This window comes from Prionailurus viverrinus, chromosome B4 (genome assembly GCF_022837055.1).
Source record: "Prionailurus viverrinus isolate Anna chromosome B4, UM_Priviv_1.0, whole genome shotgun sequence".
Taxonomy (NCBI): Eukaryota; Metazoa; Chordata; class Mammalia; order Carnivora; family Felidae; genus Prionailurus; species Prionailurus viverrinus.
Genome location: NC_062567.1, coordinates 17,246,007 through 17,269,515, shown reverse-complemented (window position 1 = coordinate 17,269,515; position 23,509 = coordinate 17,246,007). Strand labels below are relative to the sequence as shown.

Below are 23,509 nucleotides of genomic sequence, written 5' to 3'. Positions count from 1 at the left end.
CTCATCATGTGAAAAAATAGCTCTAGTATCTTGTAACAATTTTTTTTTTTCTTGGTGTTACATGAGGAGACCCATTATCTTAGGTAACCGGAGAAGAACCTTAAGGGTACCTTTTCTTCTGCTAAGAATGTTAGTGGGCTATGCATTTTATTACCTTGTTTCTAGGTTGCTTGCAAAAGATAAAAGATAATGCCTTATCAGTAAATATCTGACCAAATTAAAGATATTCCATAGTTATTGGGGTTTCAAGTACTATGACCCTGTAATTATACAACTACTGTTAATATAATGATTAATAAAAATTACTGAAATAATTTTTAGAAAGTTATAAAACAAACTGGTTTAAAAGGGCCCTAAACTTTTAGTTTTAATGGGAAAGAATGTTTCATTAATTTAGTGTCTCCTTTGAAGGCAGCACTGCCTTTAAATAAGATTTCTGGGAGACCTCATAGTTAAAAATGTCCAAGAAAAGCAATTGAATAGAGCGATATTTTAAGTTGTTGTCATTAAAATCTGGCTAAATTTGTATCTGTGTTTTTAAAAAGAGAGATGAAAGTTTAAATGCTAAGAACAGACATGATGTAACCAACACAGCCTTGAGAATGGCTAATTAGTATCAGAAATCTAGAAAATCTATACATAACCTAGTAGTCTTAGTGCAGTGTTAGTATAGGCAAAGACATCTTTTCAAACTTTTGTAAATTCATCCCATATGTTTCCATTGTTTTTCTTCTAGACTTACCCAGGGGAGACTGAATCCATGTCTGCAATAGATATTTTTCCTTTTACCATAGAAGTAGCAAACATGACTTTGGGGAAGTTTTTTTTCCCTCCAAGTATTCTATTTGCATAATACCAAAAGTACCTTGAAAATAAATATTTTAGTAAACCCAAACTTTTTTGGCACCAAAAAATGCCCTTGTAACGAACTTTTCTTCTAGTACAGCATGTACATTTTTTTTCATTCTGTATTTTCATTCTGTGTCATTTTCATAGCTGGACTACACATTTCACATCATAACCGCCCCCCTTCAACACACACAAATCTCTCTCTAAAAGAGAGCAGGTGTCAGAAGACTCAGATAACTCATTTTAGTGAACACACAGTGAATTACATTGAAGCAGCTAAAGTAGGTTGAACTAATACAGTTCCTTCAGTACAATGTCAAGTGAAAGTTGACCATACTTGAGAAGATCACTTATAGTTCTTTTGGGCTTATGGCGTTAATTAGATTTGTTTTCATTAAGTATTTAATTATGGGGACAACCCCAAGTTCAATTTGCTGTCATCAGAACCTCTTCTTACTGACCTAGTCACCTGTGCCAACTCTCCCTGGTCTGCACATCTGTTCCTTGACCCGTTTTTGTTTTTTTTGTTTTGCTAACTTTGTAGCTTCGGGTTTAGTTCTCTTTCCTTCAGGAGACAATTGACCTTTTTTCAGGGAGGGGCAAGAGTGTACTCTTGGTGGGTTCTATATATTCTTTATTGGGATTGACAGATTACAATGAAAAACCCATTTGATTCTTCAATTTAAAAAGGAGTTTTCAGTGTATTAATTGTCACAGTCAACAAGTTGCTAAATTCTACTCTGGATAAACACAAGCAATGTGATTGCCTTTGTAAAAAATTAATGCAAAGTGTATTTTAACTCAGATATATCAAAAGTATAAGACTTCCTTTATTACAGATTAAGTATTTTAAACGTGAATGTATGCCTTTCAGCAGATAATTTTGATAATGACAAAGGATACTCAAATTGTAAAAACAACAAAGAAAACAAAAACTGGCACGTAAAACCAACCTTAATGTGATTATTAACTGCAGGCTTTCTAAATTAAGGTCAGGGAGCTTCAGATTTCTTGCTTGTGAAGTAATATCATTCTCTTGCCTGAAAGGATGTAAACTGATTCTGCTTCTCTCTGTGGCCACTAATCTCTTGCATTCTGGTTGTGATAACAGACTGATTGGAGATTTTCTGCCTGCTTGGAAAAGGCCCAGGTAGGCAGCCAAACAAAAAACAGGTGAATAGATTTAGACAGACTTTTATAATTAGCCTAGTGCCACAGTGAGAGGTAAGAGGTGTGTAGTTAGATAAGCATCCCCATGTTCACGTGAAAAAAAAAAGAGGGAAAAATCATAAAATTCCCAAGTGTGTTTTATATAGCTACAGCTAGAGAGGGGATACTCTTGGGATTTGTATGTAATGGCAGTTGTTCTAAAAATATGTAAGTGGAATTTTATTCAATAGAAAATAAACTTTACAGTTTATCAGTGAATTAAATATATACTACACAGTAATTACGTATTTAATATATATAGTAATTATTTTGGCAAGTATATTACTGCCATTACTTTTAGAGTTAGGCTAGACCTACATGAGTTGTAAAGATCACAAGGACTGCTTCCCTGCCCTCTTCCATCCAAGTACTAACCAGGCCCGACCCTGCCCTCTGAACCAAGCTTCCTGCCCTAGCACACTTCTCTTGGTTTGGGCCTGACCTCATCCTCTGGTCCCTCTCCTCCCTCACCTTCCCAACCTCAAGACCTTTAAAGGCATTTGAATCTTAGAAAGGAATAGGGCCTTTATCCCTTTCTTCTGCTACATGAGTCACTAGCTAGCTTAAGAACCAATTTTCAAACTAATATTAATAGACGATAATGTGTTACCAAACACACACACGTATTTTAATAGGAGCCTTCAGGTTCTTATCCCAAGTATATGAATGATTGGAATAAGAGTTTCAGGCAACTTGATTGCCTGTTTAAAGGAAAGAGAAGACAGTAATAGAACCTTTTGGGGTCCCATCAGACAAAATTACATAATTAATTGCTTAATCTGTCTACCGACCTGGTTAGACTTTTTCTATAATATGGCTTCTGGGCCAAAGGTCTGTAAATGTGCATTCCACGTCACCATTTCTGTCTCAACATTGAGTAACGTCACACACAGAACAGGATGGCTAAACTATACATTCACTGCATGAGCATAACATTGTAAAAATCAGTTAAGAGATCAAACCAGCATTTTTAACTGTCTTAACTGATAATATTGGTTATTCCCTCATTCATCTTTATGCTCTTTTATATTTTTAAAACATTTAAACACTCCTTATTTTACTTGACCTTCACAACGGCATGGGGAGAGAGAGAGAGGCAGCCATTATTCATCTCCATTTTACAGTTGTGTAAACTGCTGCTGAGACCTTTGTTCAAGGTGACACAACTACTAGAGAGTTGAGGCAACACTGGATAGTTTGGTTCTTCATCTCATATGTTCCTGTCACCACTTAATGTTGTTTATTGCTGTGTGTATGAAAAATACTTTATTTTTATTTTAGAGAGCACACGGGCAGGGGAGAGGGGCAGAGGGAGAGAGAGAATCCCAAGCAGGCTCCATGCTGAGTGCAGAGCCTGATTTCATGACCCTGGGATCATGACCTGAGCCAAAATCAATAGTCGGATGCTTAACCAATGAGCCACCCGGACGCCCCTGAAGAGCACTTTAAATATGTCTAGAGACTTTTACCATTAGACCTTTTTCGGTAAAACTCTATGTTCATATAAAAAATAAACTTTTAAAAGTACACTTAGGTAGGGACGCCAAGATGGTGGGATCGAGCCCCACGTGGGGCTCTGAGCTGAGAGTGTGGAGCCTGCTTGGGATTCTCACTCTCTCTGCCCCTCCCCCACTCGTGCTCACGCACTCTCAAACTTTAAAAAATAAATATACACTCAAAAAAAATTTATCTCATCAGCCATAATAAAAATTATTTCTATAAACATTTGTCATATATAATTCTAGACTTTAGTCTTCCTCTAGGCATGAGTATATATAATTTTAACACTATTAATCAGTATCCTGTCCTTTTCACTTCGCTATGAAACATGAGCTACCTTTCATGACACTTCATCTTTCTAAACACAGAATACTTTGTTGTCTTGATATAATTAAGTAGCATCAAACTGATTGTCGTTTAAATTGCTTCCTTTTTTGCTGTTTTACGGGATTGTCTTTTTTTTTTTTTCTTCATTCAACTTTCCACTTACTTGTGTTTTTGTAGCTTGTATTCCTAGAAGTAGAGCTGCTTGGTTCAAGGCTATGGATGTTTTGGGGCACCTGGTGGCTCAGTTGGTTAAGCATCTGACTCTTGATTTTGGCTCACATCATGATCTCATGGTTCATGAGTTTGAGTCCTGTGTCAGGCTCTGCAGTGACAGCATGGAGCCTGCTTGGGATTCTCTCTCTCTCTCTCTCTCTCTCTCTCTCTGCGCCCCTCCCCCACTCACACACACACACACACACACACACACACACACATACACACACACTCTCTCTCTCTCTCTCTCTCTCTAAATAAGTAAACTTAAAAATATATATATATGGATGTTTTTAGGACTTTTGATGGCTTTAAAATTGGGCTCCAGAGAGGTTATAACAATACACAATGCCAATGGTAGTATATGAGAAAGGGCACTTCCTCGTAATCTTACCAACACTGAATGTTATTTTTTTGTTTAAGTTTATTTATTCTTAGAGAGAGGGAGGGAGAGAATCCCAAGCAGGCTCCGCACTGCCAGTGCAGAGCCCAACACTGGGCTCCAACTCAGGAATGCGAGACTTTGACTTGAGCAGAAATTAAGGCGGAAGCTTAAACAACTGAGCCATCCAGGGGCCCCGGATGTTATTATTTGTTTTTTATCATTGCCTGCCAAATAAGTGAAAAGTGCTACAGCACTGATTTTTGTATATTGCCTCCTTACATATTGGTCTTATTTCAAATAGAGTTTGTGTTAATGCATTAGAATTTTAGGATAGACAGTCCTATCATCTGCATGTACTTCGGCATTTTCTTTATCTTCTTATTTGACTGTATTACGTAGCTATTCCAGAGAAATATATTACAGTAATAGTGATTAGTGCAGACTTCTTGTTCAACGTTATAGTAAAAAAACCTAATGTTTGGCCATTAATTTTAATATTAGTCATTGATATAAGAGATATATTATTACGCTGAGGAAATTTTATTCAGTTTTTCTAATTCTAATTCATTACAGTTGTGCTTGGGAGTAGATACGAAATTCTAACAATACTTTTTTGACATAAATTGACATGATCATACAATTCTTCTCATATGACCTAATGAGGATCTTTGTATTTCCAAGATAGACTTTACTTGGTCATATAATACTCTTCTTTAATAAACACCTGGATTTGATTAGTTAATAATTTAAGATTCTTGCATGTATGTATATGTTTTGTTTTGTTAATTGGATATCTTTAGGTAGGGTTATACCAACCTTCTAGAATTAATTATACTAGCCTTCTAGCATCTGGAGGGTCAAGAAAGTATTGAATTCATAAAACAGGAAAAAGGAAAGGATGTTGTGGGGGAAAAAAATCAGGACAAAAATAAGTATCCAAATAAATGAAGTAGAATGGTTGAAAGTTATCAAGAAAATCTACTGTGAAGAAGAACGTAAAAAATGTTAAACTATTATAGAAAAGATAAGAACTACAGGGAATCAGTCCAAGAGGTCCAAACCCGATTAAAAGGAGTTCCAGTGAGAGAGAGAGAGAGAGAGACATGAGAGATGCATGAACATTATTCGGTAAACAGAAATGAAGTTTCCAGAGAGAGCAGTTTGTAAGAGCTGTCCAAAGTCAAGTTGGATACATGGAAAAGCTCCTGGGAAATTTTATGAACACTGAGATTACACAGAAGATCTTTAAAGCTTCTAGGGAGAAGAAACATCCAAATAAGGCCAATCAGAGTGACATCAAATTGCTTTGCAACTCTATGTTCTGGGACACAAGGGAACAATGCCTTCACTGTTCTGAGGAGAAATAGCTCTGAATCTAGAACAGACCAAATGTGATAGTTAAATATATAAGGCAAGGAGTATCTAAGGATTATTCCTTCTTAGAAAGTTCCCTGAGATTGTACTCTAGCAAAAACAAAACAAAAACAAGAAGGCTGAATAAATTTTAAAAAGAGAAAGACATGGAATCCAAGGATCCAACCCAATGAACAGGAATCCCAAGACCCCACAGTGATATAATAGGCCCAAAGCGCAATACAGTAAAACCTTGGTTTGTGAGCATAATTCATTCCAGAAACATTCTTGTAATCCAAAGCACTTGGATATCAAAGTGAATTTCTCCATAAGAAATAATGGAAACTCAGACGATTCGTTCCACAACCCAAAAATGTTCTTATAACAATGATAACAATACTGTAACATAATACAAAATAATAAAAAAAAATACAACATATAAGGAAAAATAAGCAAATTAACCTGCACTTACCTTTGAAAACCTTTGTGACTAGTGTGAGGGAGACAAGAGAGAGGAGGGTTATCGTGTGGGACAACTTTCACTATCACTAATGGAATCACTGCTATCTGTTGGCTCAATGGAATCTTTTTCTTTTCATGAAACTGTAATAAGGAACCTATCCAATGACACTTGTTTTTGCCTCCTTTTGAGAATTTTGCAGAAATGTGACCTAGCACTGTCATTAAACAGATTCATGGCTCGTACTGCTACAGCCTTATTCGGATGGTGCTTTTCTACAAAAGTTTGTTTGCTCTGTTTCATACATTTTACACATCTCCCTAATCTCATTTGAAGCGAGGGATTCCTCCACCTTTTTCTCCTCCTCCTCTGCAGACCAGATGCAGATGTAGACTTCTCATAGAATCTTCCAGTTTCGGCCACTTGAATCTCTCAGTCATACTTCTTGGTGATTACCATCTTAACTTTCACTGTAATCATCTCCTTCTTCCTACTCACTTTCTTTTCAACCTTTTTCTGCATGAGGGCTGTTGTATATGCTCATGTGGATGTTGACTACAGTGCCATATTAATAAACTTGCAATATACTGTATTTAATGTAACTGACAATAAGGCAACAGAGGAAAGGGTCTATATCTGCAGGCAGCCTGACTTAGAATGAAGCAAAGCATTCCTAAGCTTACTCTTGTGGGGAAGAGCAAAGGACTGTCCATAGGTGCTTTGAAGTGACAAAAAATATACTAGTGTGGGCACCTTCTGATGTTCTGAAAAATCACTAATTTCTGCCAAACACCACGGCCTGAGACCGAGCATCCGAGCATGGGAGATGAACACCCACAATGCCAAGTGAGAGAGAGAGAAGAACCATTAGCTCAGTTGTGATCATGTGGTGTTCGGCATACGCACTACTCGTATTGCAAGATATCGCTCGTTTATCAAGTTAAAATTTATTAGAAATGTTTGCTCATCTTGTGGAACACTTGCAGAACAGGTTACTCGCAATCCAAGGTTTTACTGTATGTTCACGTTGAAGTAGGAGAATGAAGGATTGTTTGACAGCAACCCTTAAAGAAAGGGAAATTTTATAGACTAGATAGTATGGCTGAAAACTTGGAAAACTTTTATATATGGAAAAAGTCAACCAGAAACTCCACAGACAACAGAAAACCATACAAAAAAGGCAAAGTCTAAATTTAAGTATACTAGAAAGTAGAGTAATACAGCCAAATAATTTGATATTGCGACCATTCTCCTTTGAGTAGCACAAGAAGCGTGTTCACAGCACAGTACTTGTCTCTACAGTGAGTAATATGTACCAGATCATAATTTATAAGATCTTACAAAATGGCTTTTCATATTTGAAACATTTTATGTGTTTTACAGATGGTTTTCCAATTTTTAAAATCAACAAGTTGCAGAAGACGATGGCAAGCTGCCCAGCAACAATTTGTCCAAGTCCCCCAAACCTCTGCTCTAAGTTACTAATTTCTTTTCAGAGGAACATAATTGAAATGATGTGTGTTCATAGGAGCTCTTATTCACTTTTCCCTTCTACTGCGCTGAAATACAAAATTTGCCTGCAGCCAAGCTACAACCTTGCAGGCAAAGACAATAGCCCCAAAGATGGTGGCAAAGCACAGCGGAAAGAACCTGGGGATAGAGTAAAAGGAAAATTGTAGATAGTGACAAGATAAAAAATATATATATATATACAACAGATTAAGAGGTTAGAGACCGAAGGGAATTGCAATTAAAAGTGGGGTTCTGAGGAAGGTCTCTCAAATAGGTAATATAGGAGCAGGGACACAAAGCAAGTAAAGGAGCAAGGTTGTCTGAGAAAAAGCGTTCCAGGTAGAGGATAAGTCACTTACAAAAGCTTTAAGACCAAGGAGCTCCGTGGGGTGTGCAGAGTCCAGCATAGAGGTCAATATGGCTGACAGAGTGAGTAGGACAGGATTACAGAAGATGAGGACAAGAGGCAGTGGAGGGCCAGATGATATTGGACTTTGCTGGCCAGGATAAAGATCCTGGATTTTACTCTGAGAAGGTTACAGCACTGGAAGATTTTGAGTAAAGGAGTGCAAGACCTAAACAGGTCATTCTGACTACTTTGTGAAGAAGACACCATAGCAGGGAAAGTGTGTGAAGGCAGGCCAAGTAAAAGGCTATTTCCGTTCTTGCAAAAGATAATGGTAGTTTGGTCCAAGGGTTATTGGGAGAGGTGGGAAAAAGAAGTTTAACTCAAAGCATACACACATGCACACACACGCGCACACTGTAATCTTCAGAAGAACTGTGAACATAAATTATTGCCTCAGGATGTAGGGTACATTGCTTTTCATCGTAAGCCCTTGTTGGTTACTGCTTTTCTTTTTTAAGCTATGAACATGCATTACCTTGATTTTTTAAACTATTTTTAAAAATCTAAGGAAACAGAATATGTTACCTTTAATGTTTTTCTGTATCAGTGTATATATACCTACCTGACTCTTCATTTTTTTAATTATAAAGGCTTTATTGATTTACAGAAATAGGAAAAACAATCCTAAAATTTGTATGGAACTACAAAGGACACCAAGTAGCCAACACGATCTTGAGAAAGAAGAACAAAGCTAGAGGCATCAAACTTCCTGATTTCAAAATATATTACAAAGCTACAGTAATTAAAACAGTGTGGTACTCACATAAAGATGATGAGCAGACAATGGAACAGAATAGAGAGCCCAGAAATAAATACACATATATACAGCTAACTGATCTTCAACAAGGATACCAACTGTACACAACGAGGAAAGAGTAGCCTCTTCAGCAATGATGTTAGGAATCTGCATGATAACCACATGCAGAAAAATGAAACTGGACTCTTACACCATGTAAAAAGTCAACTCAAAATGGGTTAAAAAGTCAAACATAAGACCTAAAACTAAAACTCTTAGAATAGGGGAAAGCATCATGACATTGGTCTTGGCATTGATTTCATTGATATAATACCAAAAGCACAGGCAACAAGAACTAAAATAAGTGGGACCATATCAAACTAAGAAGCTCTGCACAGCAAAGAAAACAATTCAAAGAGTGAAGGATAACCTGCAGACTGAGGGAAAATATTTGCAAACTTTATATCTGATAAAAAATTAATCTCTAAAATATATAAGGCTTTCCAACAACTCAATAACCAAAACATCTACATTACTTATAAAGCTAATCAGGAAGTTAGCACAACACACTCTTTTTTAAATGGTTAATATGGGCACTTTTATTATTTCTTATATTTTTCTGTCCAGAGAAAACATAGAAAAATTTAGACATTGGAGAAATAATAAGAATGAAAAGTGGTGCCTGGGTGGCTCAGTTGGTTAAGTATCTGACTTCAGCTCAGTCATTATCTCATAGTTTGTAAGTTCGAGCCCCATATCAGGCTCCGTGCTGACAGCTCAGAGTCTGGAGCCTGCTTCAGATTCTGTGTCATCTTCTCTCTCTGCCCCTCCCCTGCTCGTGCTCTCTTTCTCTCTCTTTCTCCCAGACAGAGACCCCGCAAAAAAGGAGAATTGCAGGCCAATATCCCTGATGAACATGGATGCAAAAATTCTCAACAAGATACTAGCAAATTGAATTCAACAGCATATAAAAAGAATTATTCACCATGACCAAGTGGGATTCATTCCTGGGCTGCAGGGCTAGTTCAATATTTGCAAATCAATGTGATACATCACATTGATAAAAGAAAGGATAAGAACCACATGATCCTGTCAATAGATGCAGAAAGAGCATTTGACAAAATACAACATCCTTTCTTTTTTTTAATTTTTTTTTTTAACATTTATTTTTGAGACAGAGAGAGACAGAGCATGAACGGGGGAGGGGCAGAGAGAGAGGGAGACACAGAATCGGAAACAGGCTCCAGGCTCTGAGCCATCAGCCCAGAGCCCGACGCGGGGCTCGAACTCCCAGACCGCGAGATCGTGACCTGGCTGAAGTCGGACGCTTAACCGACTGCGCCACCCAGGTGCCCCCAACATCCTTAATAAAAACCCTCAAGAAAGTTGGGATAGAAGGAACATACCTAAGCATCATAAAAGCCATATATGAAAAGCCCACAGCTCATATCATCCTCAATGGGTAAAAACTGAGAGCTTTCCCCCTGAAATCAGGAACGCGACATGGATGTCCACTGTCACCACTGTTGTTTAACATAGTGTTGGAAGTCCTAGCCTCAGCAATCAGACAACAAAGTGAAATAAAAGGCATCCAGATCGGCAAAGAAGAAGTCAACCTTTCACTTTTTACAGATGACATGATACTCTACATGGAAAACCCAAAAGACTCCACCAAAAACCTGCTAGAACTGATACATGAGTTCAGCAAAGTCACAGGATATAAAATCAATGTACAGAATCAGTTGCATTTCTATACACCAATAATGAAGCAACAGAAGGAGAAATCAAGAACTCGATCCCATTTACAATTGCACCAAAAACCATAAAATACCTAGGAATAAACCTAACCAAAGATGTAAAAGATCTGTATGCTGAAAACTAATGAAGGACATTGAAGAAGACACAAAGAAATGGAAAAACATTCTATATTCATGGATTGGAAGAATAAGTGTTGTAAAGTGTCAATACTACCCAAAGCTATCTATACATTCAATGCAATCCCAATCAAAATTGCACCAGCATTCTTCTCAAAGCTAGAACAAAAAAATCCTAAGATCTGCATGGAACCACAAAAGACCCTAAATAGCCAAAGTAATGCTGAAAAAGCAAAACAAAGCAGGAGCCATCACAATCCCAGACTTTAGCCTCTACTACAAAACTGTGATCATCAAGACAGTATGGTATGGCTCAAAAACAGACACATAGACCAATGGAATAGAATAGAGAACCCAGAATTGGACCCACAAATGTATGGCCAATTAACCTTTGACAAAGCAGGAAAGAGTATCCAATGGAAAAAAGACAGTCTCTTTAGCAAATGGTGCTGGGAGAACTAGACAGCAACATGAAGAAGAATGAAACTGAACCACTTTCTTACCATACACAAAAATAAACTCAAAATGGATACAAGACCTAAATGTGAAATAGGAAACCATCAAAACCCTAGAGGTGAAAATAGGCAACAACTTCTTTGACCTCAGCCACAGCAATTTCTTGCTGGACACGTCTCCAAAGACAAGGGAATTAAAAGCAAAAATGAACTATTGGGACCTCATCAAGATAAAAAGCTTCTGCACTGCAAAGGAAACAATCAACAAAACTAAAAGGCAACCAACAGAATGGGAAAAGATATTTGCAAATGACATATCGGATAAAGGATTAGTATCCAAAATCTATAAGGAAACTTACCAAACTCAACACCTGAAAAACAGTCCAATTTTTCGGATTGAAAATGGAAAGAAATGGGCAGAAGACATGAACAGACACTTTTCCAAAGAAGACATCCAGATGGCCAACAGACACATGAAAAGATGCTTAGCATCACTCATCATCAGGGAAATACAAATCAAAACCACACTGAGATACTATCTTACACTAGTCAGAGTGGCTAAAATTAACAATTCAGGAAACAACAGATGCTGGCAAGAATGTGGAGAAACGGGAACCCTCCACCGTTGGTAGGAATGCAAACTGGTGCAGCCACTCTGGAAAACAGTGTGGAGGTTCCTCAAAAAATTAAAAATAGAACTACCCTATGACCCAGCAATAGCACTACTAGGAATTTATCCAAAGGATACAGGAGTGCTGATTCATAGGGGCATGTGTACCCCAATGTTTACAGCAGCACTTTCAACAACAACCAAATTATGGAAAGAACCTAAATGTCCATCAACTGATGAATGGATTAAGAAGATGTGGTGTGTATACATATATATGTGCGTGTATATATTTGAATGTATATATGTACATATATATGAATATGAATATATTGAATATATATGTGTATATGAATACTACTTGGCAATGAGAAAGAATGAAATCCTGCCATTTTCAGCAACGTGGATGGAACTGGAGGGTATTATGCTAAGTAAGTCAGTCAGAGAAAGACAGATATCATATGTTTTCACTCGTATGTGTAACTTGAGAAACTTAACAGAAGAACATGGGGGAAGGGAAGGGGAAAAAAATAGTTACAAACAGAGGGGGGGGGAGGCAAACCATAAGAGACTCTTAAATACAGGGACCAAACTGAGGGTGGATGGGTGGGGGGAGCAGGGTAGAGGGGAAAATGGGTGATGCGCATTGAGGAGGGCATGTGTTGGAAATGAGCACTGGGTGTTGTGTGTAAGTGATGAATCAGGGGAATCTACCCTCAAAACCAAGAGCACACTGTATACACTGTATGTTAGCCAACTTGATAATAAATTATATTTAAAAAATAAACATTAAAAAATAAATAAAGATAAAAGAAAAGAATGAACACTGCTTTCTACCAGTGGGAAACATTCTCAGGTAGTTTAATGTTCAGATAACAGAGTGCCCTCTGTACTTGAAAGGTACAGTAGTTCTCAGTTTCAATGAGTGCTCAGTTCATATTAGAGAGTTGGCCAAAATTACATACAACTGAATGAAAATATGAACTTCAGTTACACAATTTTTAATATTAGAGTCATACTTAAAATGTCATCAAATCAGCCAGAATTTGAAAAATAGGATTTGAGATTATCACTAGTAGTCATCATTTATTTTCTGAGTTATCTGAAGATGCCAGGAATTGAGGATACACTTTATATAGCTCAGAAAATTGGAAAATTCTTCTGTATATTGAGAGCTACATGGTGGCATATTTATACTCTTCTGATCCTAATTGTACCTTATGGAATAAAATTTTCATTTTACTATTTTAATTTTCCTTTACTTTCATCAGTGTTTTCACTACAAGGAATAAAACCTATTTTGGATTTTTTTCATCCATCCCAACCTATGCCATATGTCCCGATTTGATTGTAGAGCCCCTATTTCATAAGAATTTTAAAGATAAATTTAGCCATAGCTATATTAAGAAGAAGGATTATAAAATGTTTCCTACTTGGAATCAGAACATGGGAAAACAAATTTTCCTACAATTCTACAATCCATGTAACTGTTAAAACACATGTATAATTTTTTTTAATGTTTGTTTATTTTTGAGAGAGAGCACGAGACTACATCTTCTACAATTGCACATGATATAAAAGCAGAATGAGTAACTGAAATTTTCATTATGGAATATGTGAGAATAATAACACTAAACATTCAAGACTAAATACGCACATGTGCTATTGAAGTCCTCCAGCTCTAAAGGAGAGAGAGAGATTTGGTGATGACCATGTCACTTCCAATGTCATCTCTGCAGATGACATGATATTATATATAGAAGACCCTGAGGACTCCACCAAAAAATGGTAAGAACCAATCAACTATTTCAGTAAATTTTCACGATACAAAATCAGTACACAAAAATCAGTTGTGTATCTGTATATGAACAACATACTATCAGAAAGAGAACTTAAAACAATTCCATCTACAATAGCATCAAAAAAGTAAAATACTAGGAATAAATTTAACAAAGGAGACAAAAGACCTGCATGCTGAAAACTACAAGACATTGATGAAAGAAATCAAAGAGGACACAAATAAATGGAGATATATTCTGTACTCATGAATTGGAAGAAATAATATTGTTAAAATGCCCATACTACCCAAAGCAATCTACAGATCCAATATACTCCCTATCAAAATTCCACTGGCATTCTTCACAGAAATAGAACAAACAATCCTAAAATCAGTATGGAACCCCAAAAGACCACCAGCAGCCAAAATAATTTTGAGAAGAACAAAGCTGGAGGCATCACACTTTCAGTTTTAAACTATATTACAAAGCTGTAGTAATCAAAACAATATGGTACTAACATAAGAACAGACAAACTGATTAACGGAACAGGGTAGAGGCTACAAATAAACCCACACACATACGGTCAACTAATCTTTGGCAAAGAATATACAATGAGAAAGGGCAGTCCCTTCAATAAATGGTGCCTGGTAAACTGGACACCACATGGAAAAGAATGAAATTGGACCCCCTACACAAAAATCAACTCAAAATGGATTAAGAACTTGAAGACCTGAAACCCTAAAACTCCTAGAAGAAAACACTGAGGGGTAATCCCATTGACATTAATTTTAGTGATGATTTTTTTGGATTTGACACCAAAAGCAAAGCAACAAAAGCAAAAGTAAACAAGTGGGACTACATCAAATCTAAAGCCTGCATAGCAAGAAAACCATCAACAACATGGAAAAGAAACCTATGGAATTGAAGGAAATACTCTGTAAACCACATATCCAATAAGAGGTTAATATTTAAATATATAAGGAACTCCTATAATGCAAGAGCAAAAAAAAAAAAAAAAAGATAATGCTGGTGAAGATGTGGAGAAACGAGGACACTTGTACACTGTTGGTGGAAACGTAAACTAGTACGTTCCTCAAACAATTAAAAATAGAATTACCAAGGTCACTGGGCAGCTCAGTTGGTCAAGCACTCCACTCTTGATTTCGACTCAGGTCATGACCTCAGGGTTTATGAGTTTGAGCCCTGTGTTGGGCTCCGTGCTGATAGCACGGAGCCTACTTGGCATTCTCTCTTTCTTCCTTTCTCTGCCCCCACATAAAAAACAAACATTACAAAAAGTCACCTGGATATTTTTTTAGAAAAATAGAACTACCATATGATTCAGCAGTCCCACTTCTGGCTATCTATCCAAAGAATGTAAATCATGATCTCGATGAGATAACCATATTCCATGTTCATAGCAGCAATATTCACAATTAGCCAAGGTACAGAAACAACCTAAGTGTCTTTCAGATGAATAGATAATGAAAATGTGATTTTATATATATGGGTGTATATACACATACAAATACATAAAGACACACGCACACACAGGAATATGATCTAGCCAAAAAAATAGTCAAACTCATAGAAACAAATCATAGAAAAGTAGTTGCCAGGGGCTAGAGGGTGGGGAAAATAGGGAGAGGATGGTAAAAGGATAAAAACTTTCAATTATAAGCTGAATAGGGTCTGAGGATCTAATGTATAACATGGTGACCATAGTTGACAACACTGTGGTATATAATTAGAACTTGCTAAGAGAGTAGAACTTAAATGTTCTCACCAAAAATAAGTCAATACATGAGGTGATGAATATGGTTAATTAACTCAATGGGGGAAATTCTTTCACGGTGGATATAAATACAAAATTATCATGTGCACTGTAAACATCTTACAATTTTCGTACATTTTTGTCAACCGTACCTAAACAAAACAGTAAATTGACATCCACGGAATTGAAGTCATCTAGATCCATAGGGGAAAATTGGATTTAGCGATGACCATGGTCACTGAAAGAGAATCTGACTTTCCTGAGGTGACCTACTATCATACCCAGGGACATCCTGGCCTTTAAGCTTTATATTAGACCATCACTTGTTTAGAAACATCTTTATCTGCTTAGAATCGTAAATAATATGCTGAGGATGCCACACTTGCCCCCAAAACAATTATTTTGTGATTATTGCCATATACATGTTTTCTCCTGAGACAAAGGCCAATGAAGAGAAATTCTCAAGGAAAGGGGATCATTGCTGTAATCATTGTCATACAACTGTTTAATGACACCAGGAAATGTGAACTTGACAAAGAGGCTAGAATATTAAAGGAACTCCTTTACCACAGAACTGGAAAAGTCACAGTTGTGCTTTGCTTTTTTCTAATAAGTTCTAAGTTGCCTTTTAAGTGGGAGAAAAATATGGTTCAAAGATAACTGTGGTGACATCCCATTAGTTTCATTGTTAGATGCTAAGGATTTAAAGGACTCAGATTATAGCAGCTATTTGTTTTCTGGGGTAGACAGGCCAGATTTTGATATATACTGTATGCAGAATTCTCTCAGCACAAGGAGTAACTAACCATGTATGCTCAAACCCACTCATGAATACATTCTCTTGGAGGAGCCCTCCTGAGGTCAAAACAAATATGAAACACTGACCTCAGAAACTTTCCTTCAAAGGAGCCACAATTTGATTTCACTTGTTTGTAGAGCAATTTATGCACCAGGGCATCTTGTAAACAGTAGAGCATCTGTCAGCAATTAGTGGTTTTTAACAGCTCGGTGTGGTCAGGTAAAGAGAAGAGTCCTACAAATACCACTATCATCCAGAATTACTGGGCCTATCCATACCTGCACCTCCCCGAGGAACAACATTAGAGGCTTAACACAGGGGACAGAGGGGCAGAGACTTCACTAAAATAATCGAGCCATCCAATGAACAAACATGCAAATAACAAGTGTAATCGAGGGGGTGGGGAGTAGAGCAGGGGAAGACCAGTAACCAGAAATGCCGCCATATATTATCTAAACGTTCAGTTTTCAACAAATATGATGAGCCATGGGGGTGCCTGGCTGGCTCAGTCACAAAAGTGTACAACTCTTGATCTCGGGTCGTGAGTTCAAGCTCCATGTTGGGTGTAGAGATTACCTAAAAATAACAAAAAATGAAAGGGAGAGAAGGAAAGGGAGGGAGGGAGGAAGGAAAAGAGACAATTCAATCATTGGAAGCTTTAATACCCCCACTTTCAATAGTGAGTAGAACTAGAGAGAAGATGGACAATGAAGATTTGAACGATACAACAAACCAACTAGACCTAAAAGATATCTCTAGAACACTTTATTCAGCAAGAGAATATATGTTCTTCTCAAGGATGCATAAAACATTTTCTAGGACAGGCTGTATGCCAGGTCAAACAAACCTCAATGAGTTTAAAAGGATGGAAATAATGCCAAATATGTTTTCTGATCCCAAAGGAATGAAATTAGAAATAAGTTAACGGGGGGGGGGGGGGGGAGGGGGAACATCAACAAATATGACAAAATTAAACAGTAGACTCCTAAATAACCAGTGAGTCAAAGAAGAAATTACAAGGGGAATCAAAATTCTTAAACATGAATGAAAATGAAGACCTAATGCACCAAAACTTAGGGAATGCGCCAATGCAGTGCGTAGAGGGAAGTTTATAGCTTTAAATGCCTTTATTAAGAAAGAAGAAAGATCCCAAATCTACCCTTCTACCTTAAGGCACTGGAAAAATAACAAACTACACTTAAAACAAGGAGAGGAAAGGAAATAACCAGTAGAGCAGAAATTAGAGACTAGAGAATCAATAGAGAAAAATCAGTGAATTCAAAGTTGATGCTTTGAAAATAGTAATAAAATTGACATTTAGCTAGATTGACCAACAGGGGAAGAAAGGACTCAAACTGCTAGAATCAATCAGAAATGAGAAAAAGGACATTACTACCAACTTTATAGAAATAAAAAGGGCTTTGTAAAGGAATACTATACCAGGAACAAGTATATGCCAAGAAATTATATACCTATTTTTTAATGCTTTTTTACTTATTTATTTTGAAAGAGAGCGAGCATGAGCAGGAGAGGGGCAGAGAGAGAGAGAATCTCAAGCAGGACCCGCACTGTCAGCTCAGAGCCCGATGTGGGGCTGGAACTCACAAACTGTGAGATCATGACCTGAGCAGAAATCAAGAGTCAGATGCTTAACCGACTGAGCTACCCAGGTGCCCCAGATATCTATTTTTCTAATAGATATTGACGAAATGGACAAATTCCTAGAAAGACAAACTATTAAAACTGAATCAAGAAGTAGACAATTGAAATTATAACAAATGTAGAAAGTGAACAAGTACTTAAAATACCTACCTACAAAGAAAAGCCCAGATCCAGATGGCTTCACCACTGAATTCTACCAATTTAAAGAATACTAGTACTTTACAAAATCTTCTAAAAATAGAAGAGAGTGGGGGCACCTGAGTGGCTCAGTTGGTTGAGCCTCTGACTTCAGCTCAGGTCATGATTTTGAGCCCTGTGTTGAGCTCTGTGCTGACAGCTCAGAGCCTGGAGCCTGCTTCAGATTCTGTGTGTCCCTCTCTCTGTGCCCCTTCCCTACTAGTGCACGTGTGCTCTCGTTCTCTCTCACTCTCTCTCTCTCTCAAAAATAGACATTAAAAAAAAAAAGAGAGTGAATACTTCCCAACTCATTTTATGAAGCTACTATTAGCCTTATACCAAACCAGAAAATTACAAGAAAACTGTAGACGAATTTTTTTATGAGTATGAATGCAAAAATCCTAGACAAAATACAGCAAGCTAAATCCAGCAACTTATAAAAATAATCTGATACCCTGATCAAGTAGGGTTTAACTCAGGAAATGCAAAGGTCATTCAACAGCTGAAAATCAACTATTAAAGACATGGTATCACTAGAATAAAAAAGCAAATAGCACAAATCATCTCAATAGAAGCATATGACAAAAGCCAGCACCCTTGCATGATAAAAATACTCACCAAATTAGGAATAAAAGAGAATACCTCGACCTGAGAGTGTCTACTAAAACCCACAGTTAACATCAGCTTACTGGTGTAAGACGGGATGTTTTCCTGATAAGAAAGAAGACAAGGATGACTGCTCTCACCACTTTTTTCAACATTGAACTACAGGTCTAGTCAAGGAGGTCAGGCAAAAAAAAAAAATAAGATTGAAAAGGAAGTAAAGTGTCCCTGTCTGCCGATGTCATGATTTTATATATACAAAATCCTAAGGAATTCACTAAAAAGAAAACTATTGGAACTAATGACTTCAGTAAAGATTGGAGGATACATATCAACATGCAAAAATCAGTTTTATTTTTATAAACCTGCGGTGAACAACCTGAAAATTAAATTAATAAAATAATTTCATTCATAAATAGCATCACAAAGAATAAAATACTTAGGTATTAATTTAACAAAAGAAGTACAAACTCTGAAAATGACAAAACACTGTTGAAAGAAACTGAGGTTCAAAAGAAGTGGAAAAATATCCCCTGTCCATGGATCAGAAGTCTTAATTGTCAAGATAGCAATATTACCGTAAATATAAGAGCTAAAACTATAATTAAAAACTATAAAATTATAAAACTATAATTGAACCTCATCAGAATTAAAAACTCCATGCTTCACAGGACACCATTAAGAAAGTACAAAGATAACCCACAGAATGGGAGAAAATATTTGCAAATCATTTATCTGATAAAGGGCTTTTATCCAAAATATATAAAGAGCTCTTTACAACTAAATAATAAGCGAAATCACCCAAATTTTTACAAAAGTGGAGAAAGGATCTGAATAGATATTTCTCCAAAGAAGTTATAAAAACGGCCAATGAAAAAATGCTCAGTGTCATTAGTCATTAGGGAAATGCAAATCAAAAGCACAAGATACTACTTCACACCCACTAAGATGGCTAGAATCAAAAAGTTGGATAATAACAAATGTTTGCCAAGATGTAGAAAAATCAGAAGCGTCATACACTGCTGATGTAAATATAAAATGGTACAGCCATATTGGAAAACAGTATGGCAGCTCCTCAAAAAGTTAAACATAGAATTACCATATGTCTCCACAGTTCCACTCCTAGGTATATACCCAAGATAAATGAAAACAGTTTGCCCAAGCAAAAACATATCCACAAATGTTTACAGCAGCATTATTCATAATAGCCAGAAAGACTAAAACAACACAAATGTTTATCAAATGATGAATGGATAAACAAAATGTGGTATATTCATACAGTGGAATATTATTCAGCAAAAAGGAATGAAGTACTCATATATGCTACAACGTGGATGAACCTGGAAAACATTACCCTAAAGGAAAGAAGCCAGCCACAAAAAAAATCTATACATGATATGATTCCATCCATATGAAAGTCCAGAACAGGAACATCTATGGAGACAGTAGATTTATGGTTGTATGTTGCTTGCTGAGTGACGGGGTAGGAGGGGGAGAACGGAGGATGATACCTACAGGGTACTGCACTTCTTTCTGATGTGATAAAAATGTTCTGACGTTGGCCATGATGATGGTTATACATACCAATATACTAAAACCACTGAATTGTCACTTCAAGTGGGTGAATTGTAAGGTATGTGAATGACATTTCAGTTAAGCTATTTACAAAAAAGGAGATCTTTGTGTACTATTCTGTAATAATCTCCAAAATGTTTTGTTAAATAAGAAAACAAGTCCAAGAAAAAAAAGAATTATCTCACATCTTAGATGTGGCGGTAGTTACTTGAACCTCTGAGTGTGTTTAGGGTGCCTCAGTAGTTCAGTCAAGCGTCTGACTCTTGATTTCAGCTCAGGTCATGATCTCGCAGGTTTGTGAGATCTAGCCCCACAATGGGCTCCATGCTGAGGATGTGAAGCCTGCTTGGGACTCTCTCTCCCTTTCTCTCTGCCCCTCCCCTGCTCGAACTCATTCTCTCTCTCTCTCTCTCTCTCTCTCTCTCTAAGTTTAATAAATAAATAAAATTCATAGAACTATGTGACAAAAGAGAAAAAGATAATTAAATCTTTAAAAAACACAATAGAAATTGAGAGAGACGAAGGATTGTCACCAGAGTTGGTCACCCTGGTAGTGAACACCAGGAAGTCTTCAAGAAGAAAGTTACACCTGAGAGTACCTTGAAGGATGGTTTGGCTCTAGAGAGATAGATATTTAAGGGGAGGGTTGATGAAGAAAGGAAAATCGTTTCAGGCAGTGTTAAGGATGGCAAAAAGTACAGGGTAGGGAAATTTCTGTCTGGGGGAGCATTAATTATTCAGTTCTGCTCAAAGGAAAGCTACCACAGGAAAGAACAGACCACAAATTGTGGATCTCTTTGCATGTCAGGTTAAGAATTAAACATTACATAATCAGTGATGCGCCATGAAAGGAATCTGATCAGAACTCTGCTTTAGGGGTATTAATCTATAAAAATGATTGGTAAGTAGGAGTCCAGTTAGAAGGCTGTTTACGTTCATCCAGCCACGGGAGAATGAAGAACTAAGAGAGGAGGTGTGATTTGTGAGCAGGGAACAGACGGGGTTGACATTGTGGAGAGTGTAGCAGCTGGCGGGGGCGGGAGGCAAAGGTCCACAACTGGACTCGGGTCGTGAGCCTGGGTGACTGGGATGACAGTTCTATCAAGAAAAGGAAGCAAAAGCAGACAACTCAGTTAGTTTGGTTTGAGGAACTAGGAGATCGTGAAATAAGAGATTCGGTGGCAGTTAAAGAGGGCGGTCACGTAGCAGAGCAGAAGGAGAACAGAGATTTGGATTCCAAAGGCAGCATGTTACGGGGACTGAGAGACAAGATTTCAGAACCCAACTTGTCTGTGTTCAGCTACCCATTAGCCTTTTAATCTTGCGTATGTTCTCTATGCCCTGTGAGCCTCGGATTCTGTACGATGGGGGTAATACTACCTACTATGGCTGCTGTGAGGAATATTTGTACAGACACATATCTTAGAACAATGCTTGGTACAAAGAAAGCGTATTGCTATGTAGACGAAGGCCCTTTCGATCTGATGACCCATTGTTGCTATGTAGTCAATTCTGTTACACTGCCACTCCAAGGAAGAGGTCAGGGCTAGACATACAGGTTAATCATTCCTTTTCAAAAGTGTTACTGAACCAGTGGCATGAGATACCAATGGAGAAAATGGAAAGAACATATGAATGGCAAGGATGGAATGTTGAGGAGCATTATATGGGGTGGGGGGTGGGATGGGCAGTGAAGGAACATTCAGAGAAAGAGAAAGCCAAAAGGAGTAGAAAAGACAGCTTAAGGGAAGATCACCTTCTGGAGTGGAGGCCACTTGAGCTCAGTGTGAAGAATCATGGGACACAGCTGACGGACAGGGAGAAGGTGAAGATGAAAGCAAAGGAAATCAGGGGCGCCGTGGTGGCTCAGTCGGTAACCGTCCAACTTCAGCCCAGGTCATGGTCTCACAGTTCGTGAGTTCGAGCCCCGCGTCGGGCTCTGCGCTGACAGCTCGGAGCCTGGAGCCTGCTTCAGATTCTGTGTGTGTCTCTTTCTGCCCTTCCCTCCGCTCACACTCTGTCTCTCCCTCTCTCTCAAAAGTAAATAAACGTTAAAAAAAGAAAAAGAAAAAAGAAAGAATGCAAAGGAAATTAATAGATAGGGCATAGTTCTGGGAAAATTCAAGAGGAAGGAAGATAATTTCTTTGATTTGGGATAAAAGATAGGAAGGATATAAAGTGATGTAATCAGAATTTTGAGTTGAGAAAGTTGGAAGGCAAGGAGGCTCATGTTGGAGAACTTCCTTTTTTCTCACATTAAATAAGAAACAAGGTCATCTGGAAAGAGAGGAAGGTCGGGAATAAAATTGAAGAGTGTTTCTAAGTGGCTTTAAATATTTTCTCTAATTCTCTCCTTTGTATGAATGAAAAACAAATGACCCATGGCAATTATAATAGGTAGTATTTACTGAGACTTGAATATCTGCTCGGTATCCTGCTAAGAGCTTATTTCAAATTTAAAACCTAATAGGCAAATGGTATTACTAGCATTATCCACATACTACAGAGGGTAATTCTTGACACAGAGAAAGGATTGGAAATTGCTTAAGATCACCCAGCTAAGAAGAGGTGGGACCAAGATGAGTCTACCTGAGTTCTTAGCAATCAGGCTTTCTGAGGTTTTATTTTCAAATCTCATTAAAGCAGCGAAACGTTGATTCAAGAATATGCATGTGCATTAATGGGATGGAATACAAAGTGTAGAAAAATAGTTCACGTATACAGTGGCACTGATTTTAATAAAGTTAACATTTCTTTTTAATTTTTTTAATGTTCATTTATTATTTTGAGAGACAGAGCGTGAGCGGGGGAGGGGCAGAGAGAGAGGGAGACACAGAATCCGAAGCAGGTTCCAGGCTCTGAGCTGTCAGCCCAGAGCCCGACGCGGGGCTCAAACTCAAACCGCTAGATCATGACCTGAGCCAGCGTCAGATGCTTAATAAACTGAACCACCCAGGCGCCCCTAAAGTTAACATTTCGAATAAGTGGGGAAAGGATGGCTTGACTGAAAATTCATTGGGCAATCAACCATTTTTAATTTTTTTAATTAATTTTGATCCTGTATTTTAAGAAATCAGAACAGTGTTGTCAGTGGCAGAGTAGAGATTAACTTAAGGGCAGAAGAGAACTTTCTGGGATAACAGGAACGTTCTATAATTTGATTAGAATTAGAATGGTTATATAGGTCCTTTTTGGGGGGGTCAAAACCCATTGAATTGTACATTTTAAATCTGTCTATTGAATTGTATGTAA

General features: G+C 37.5%; 1 protein-coding gene across 1 annotated transcript in view; it reads left to right on the top strand.

Moving 5' to 3' along the window:
• The window catches only part of DNAJC1 (DnaJ heat shock protein family (Hsp40) member C1), a 226,776-nt gene that overhangs the window by 198,318 nt on the left and 4,949 nt on the right, over positions 1-23,509 (top strand). The window lies entirely within an intron of this gene.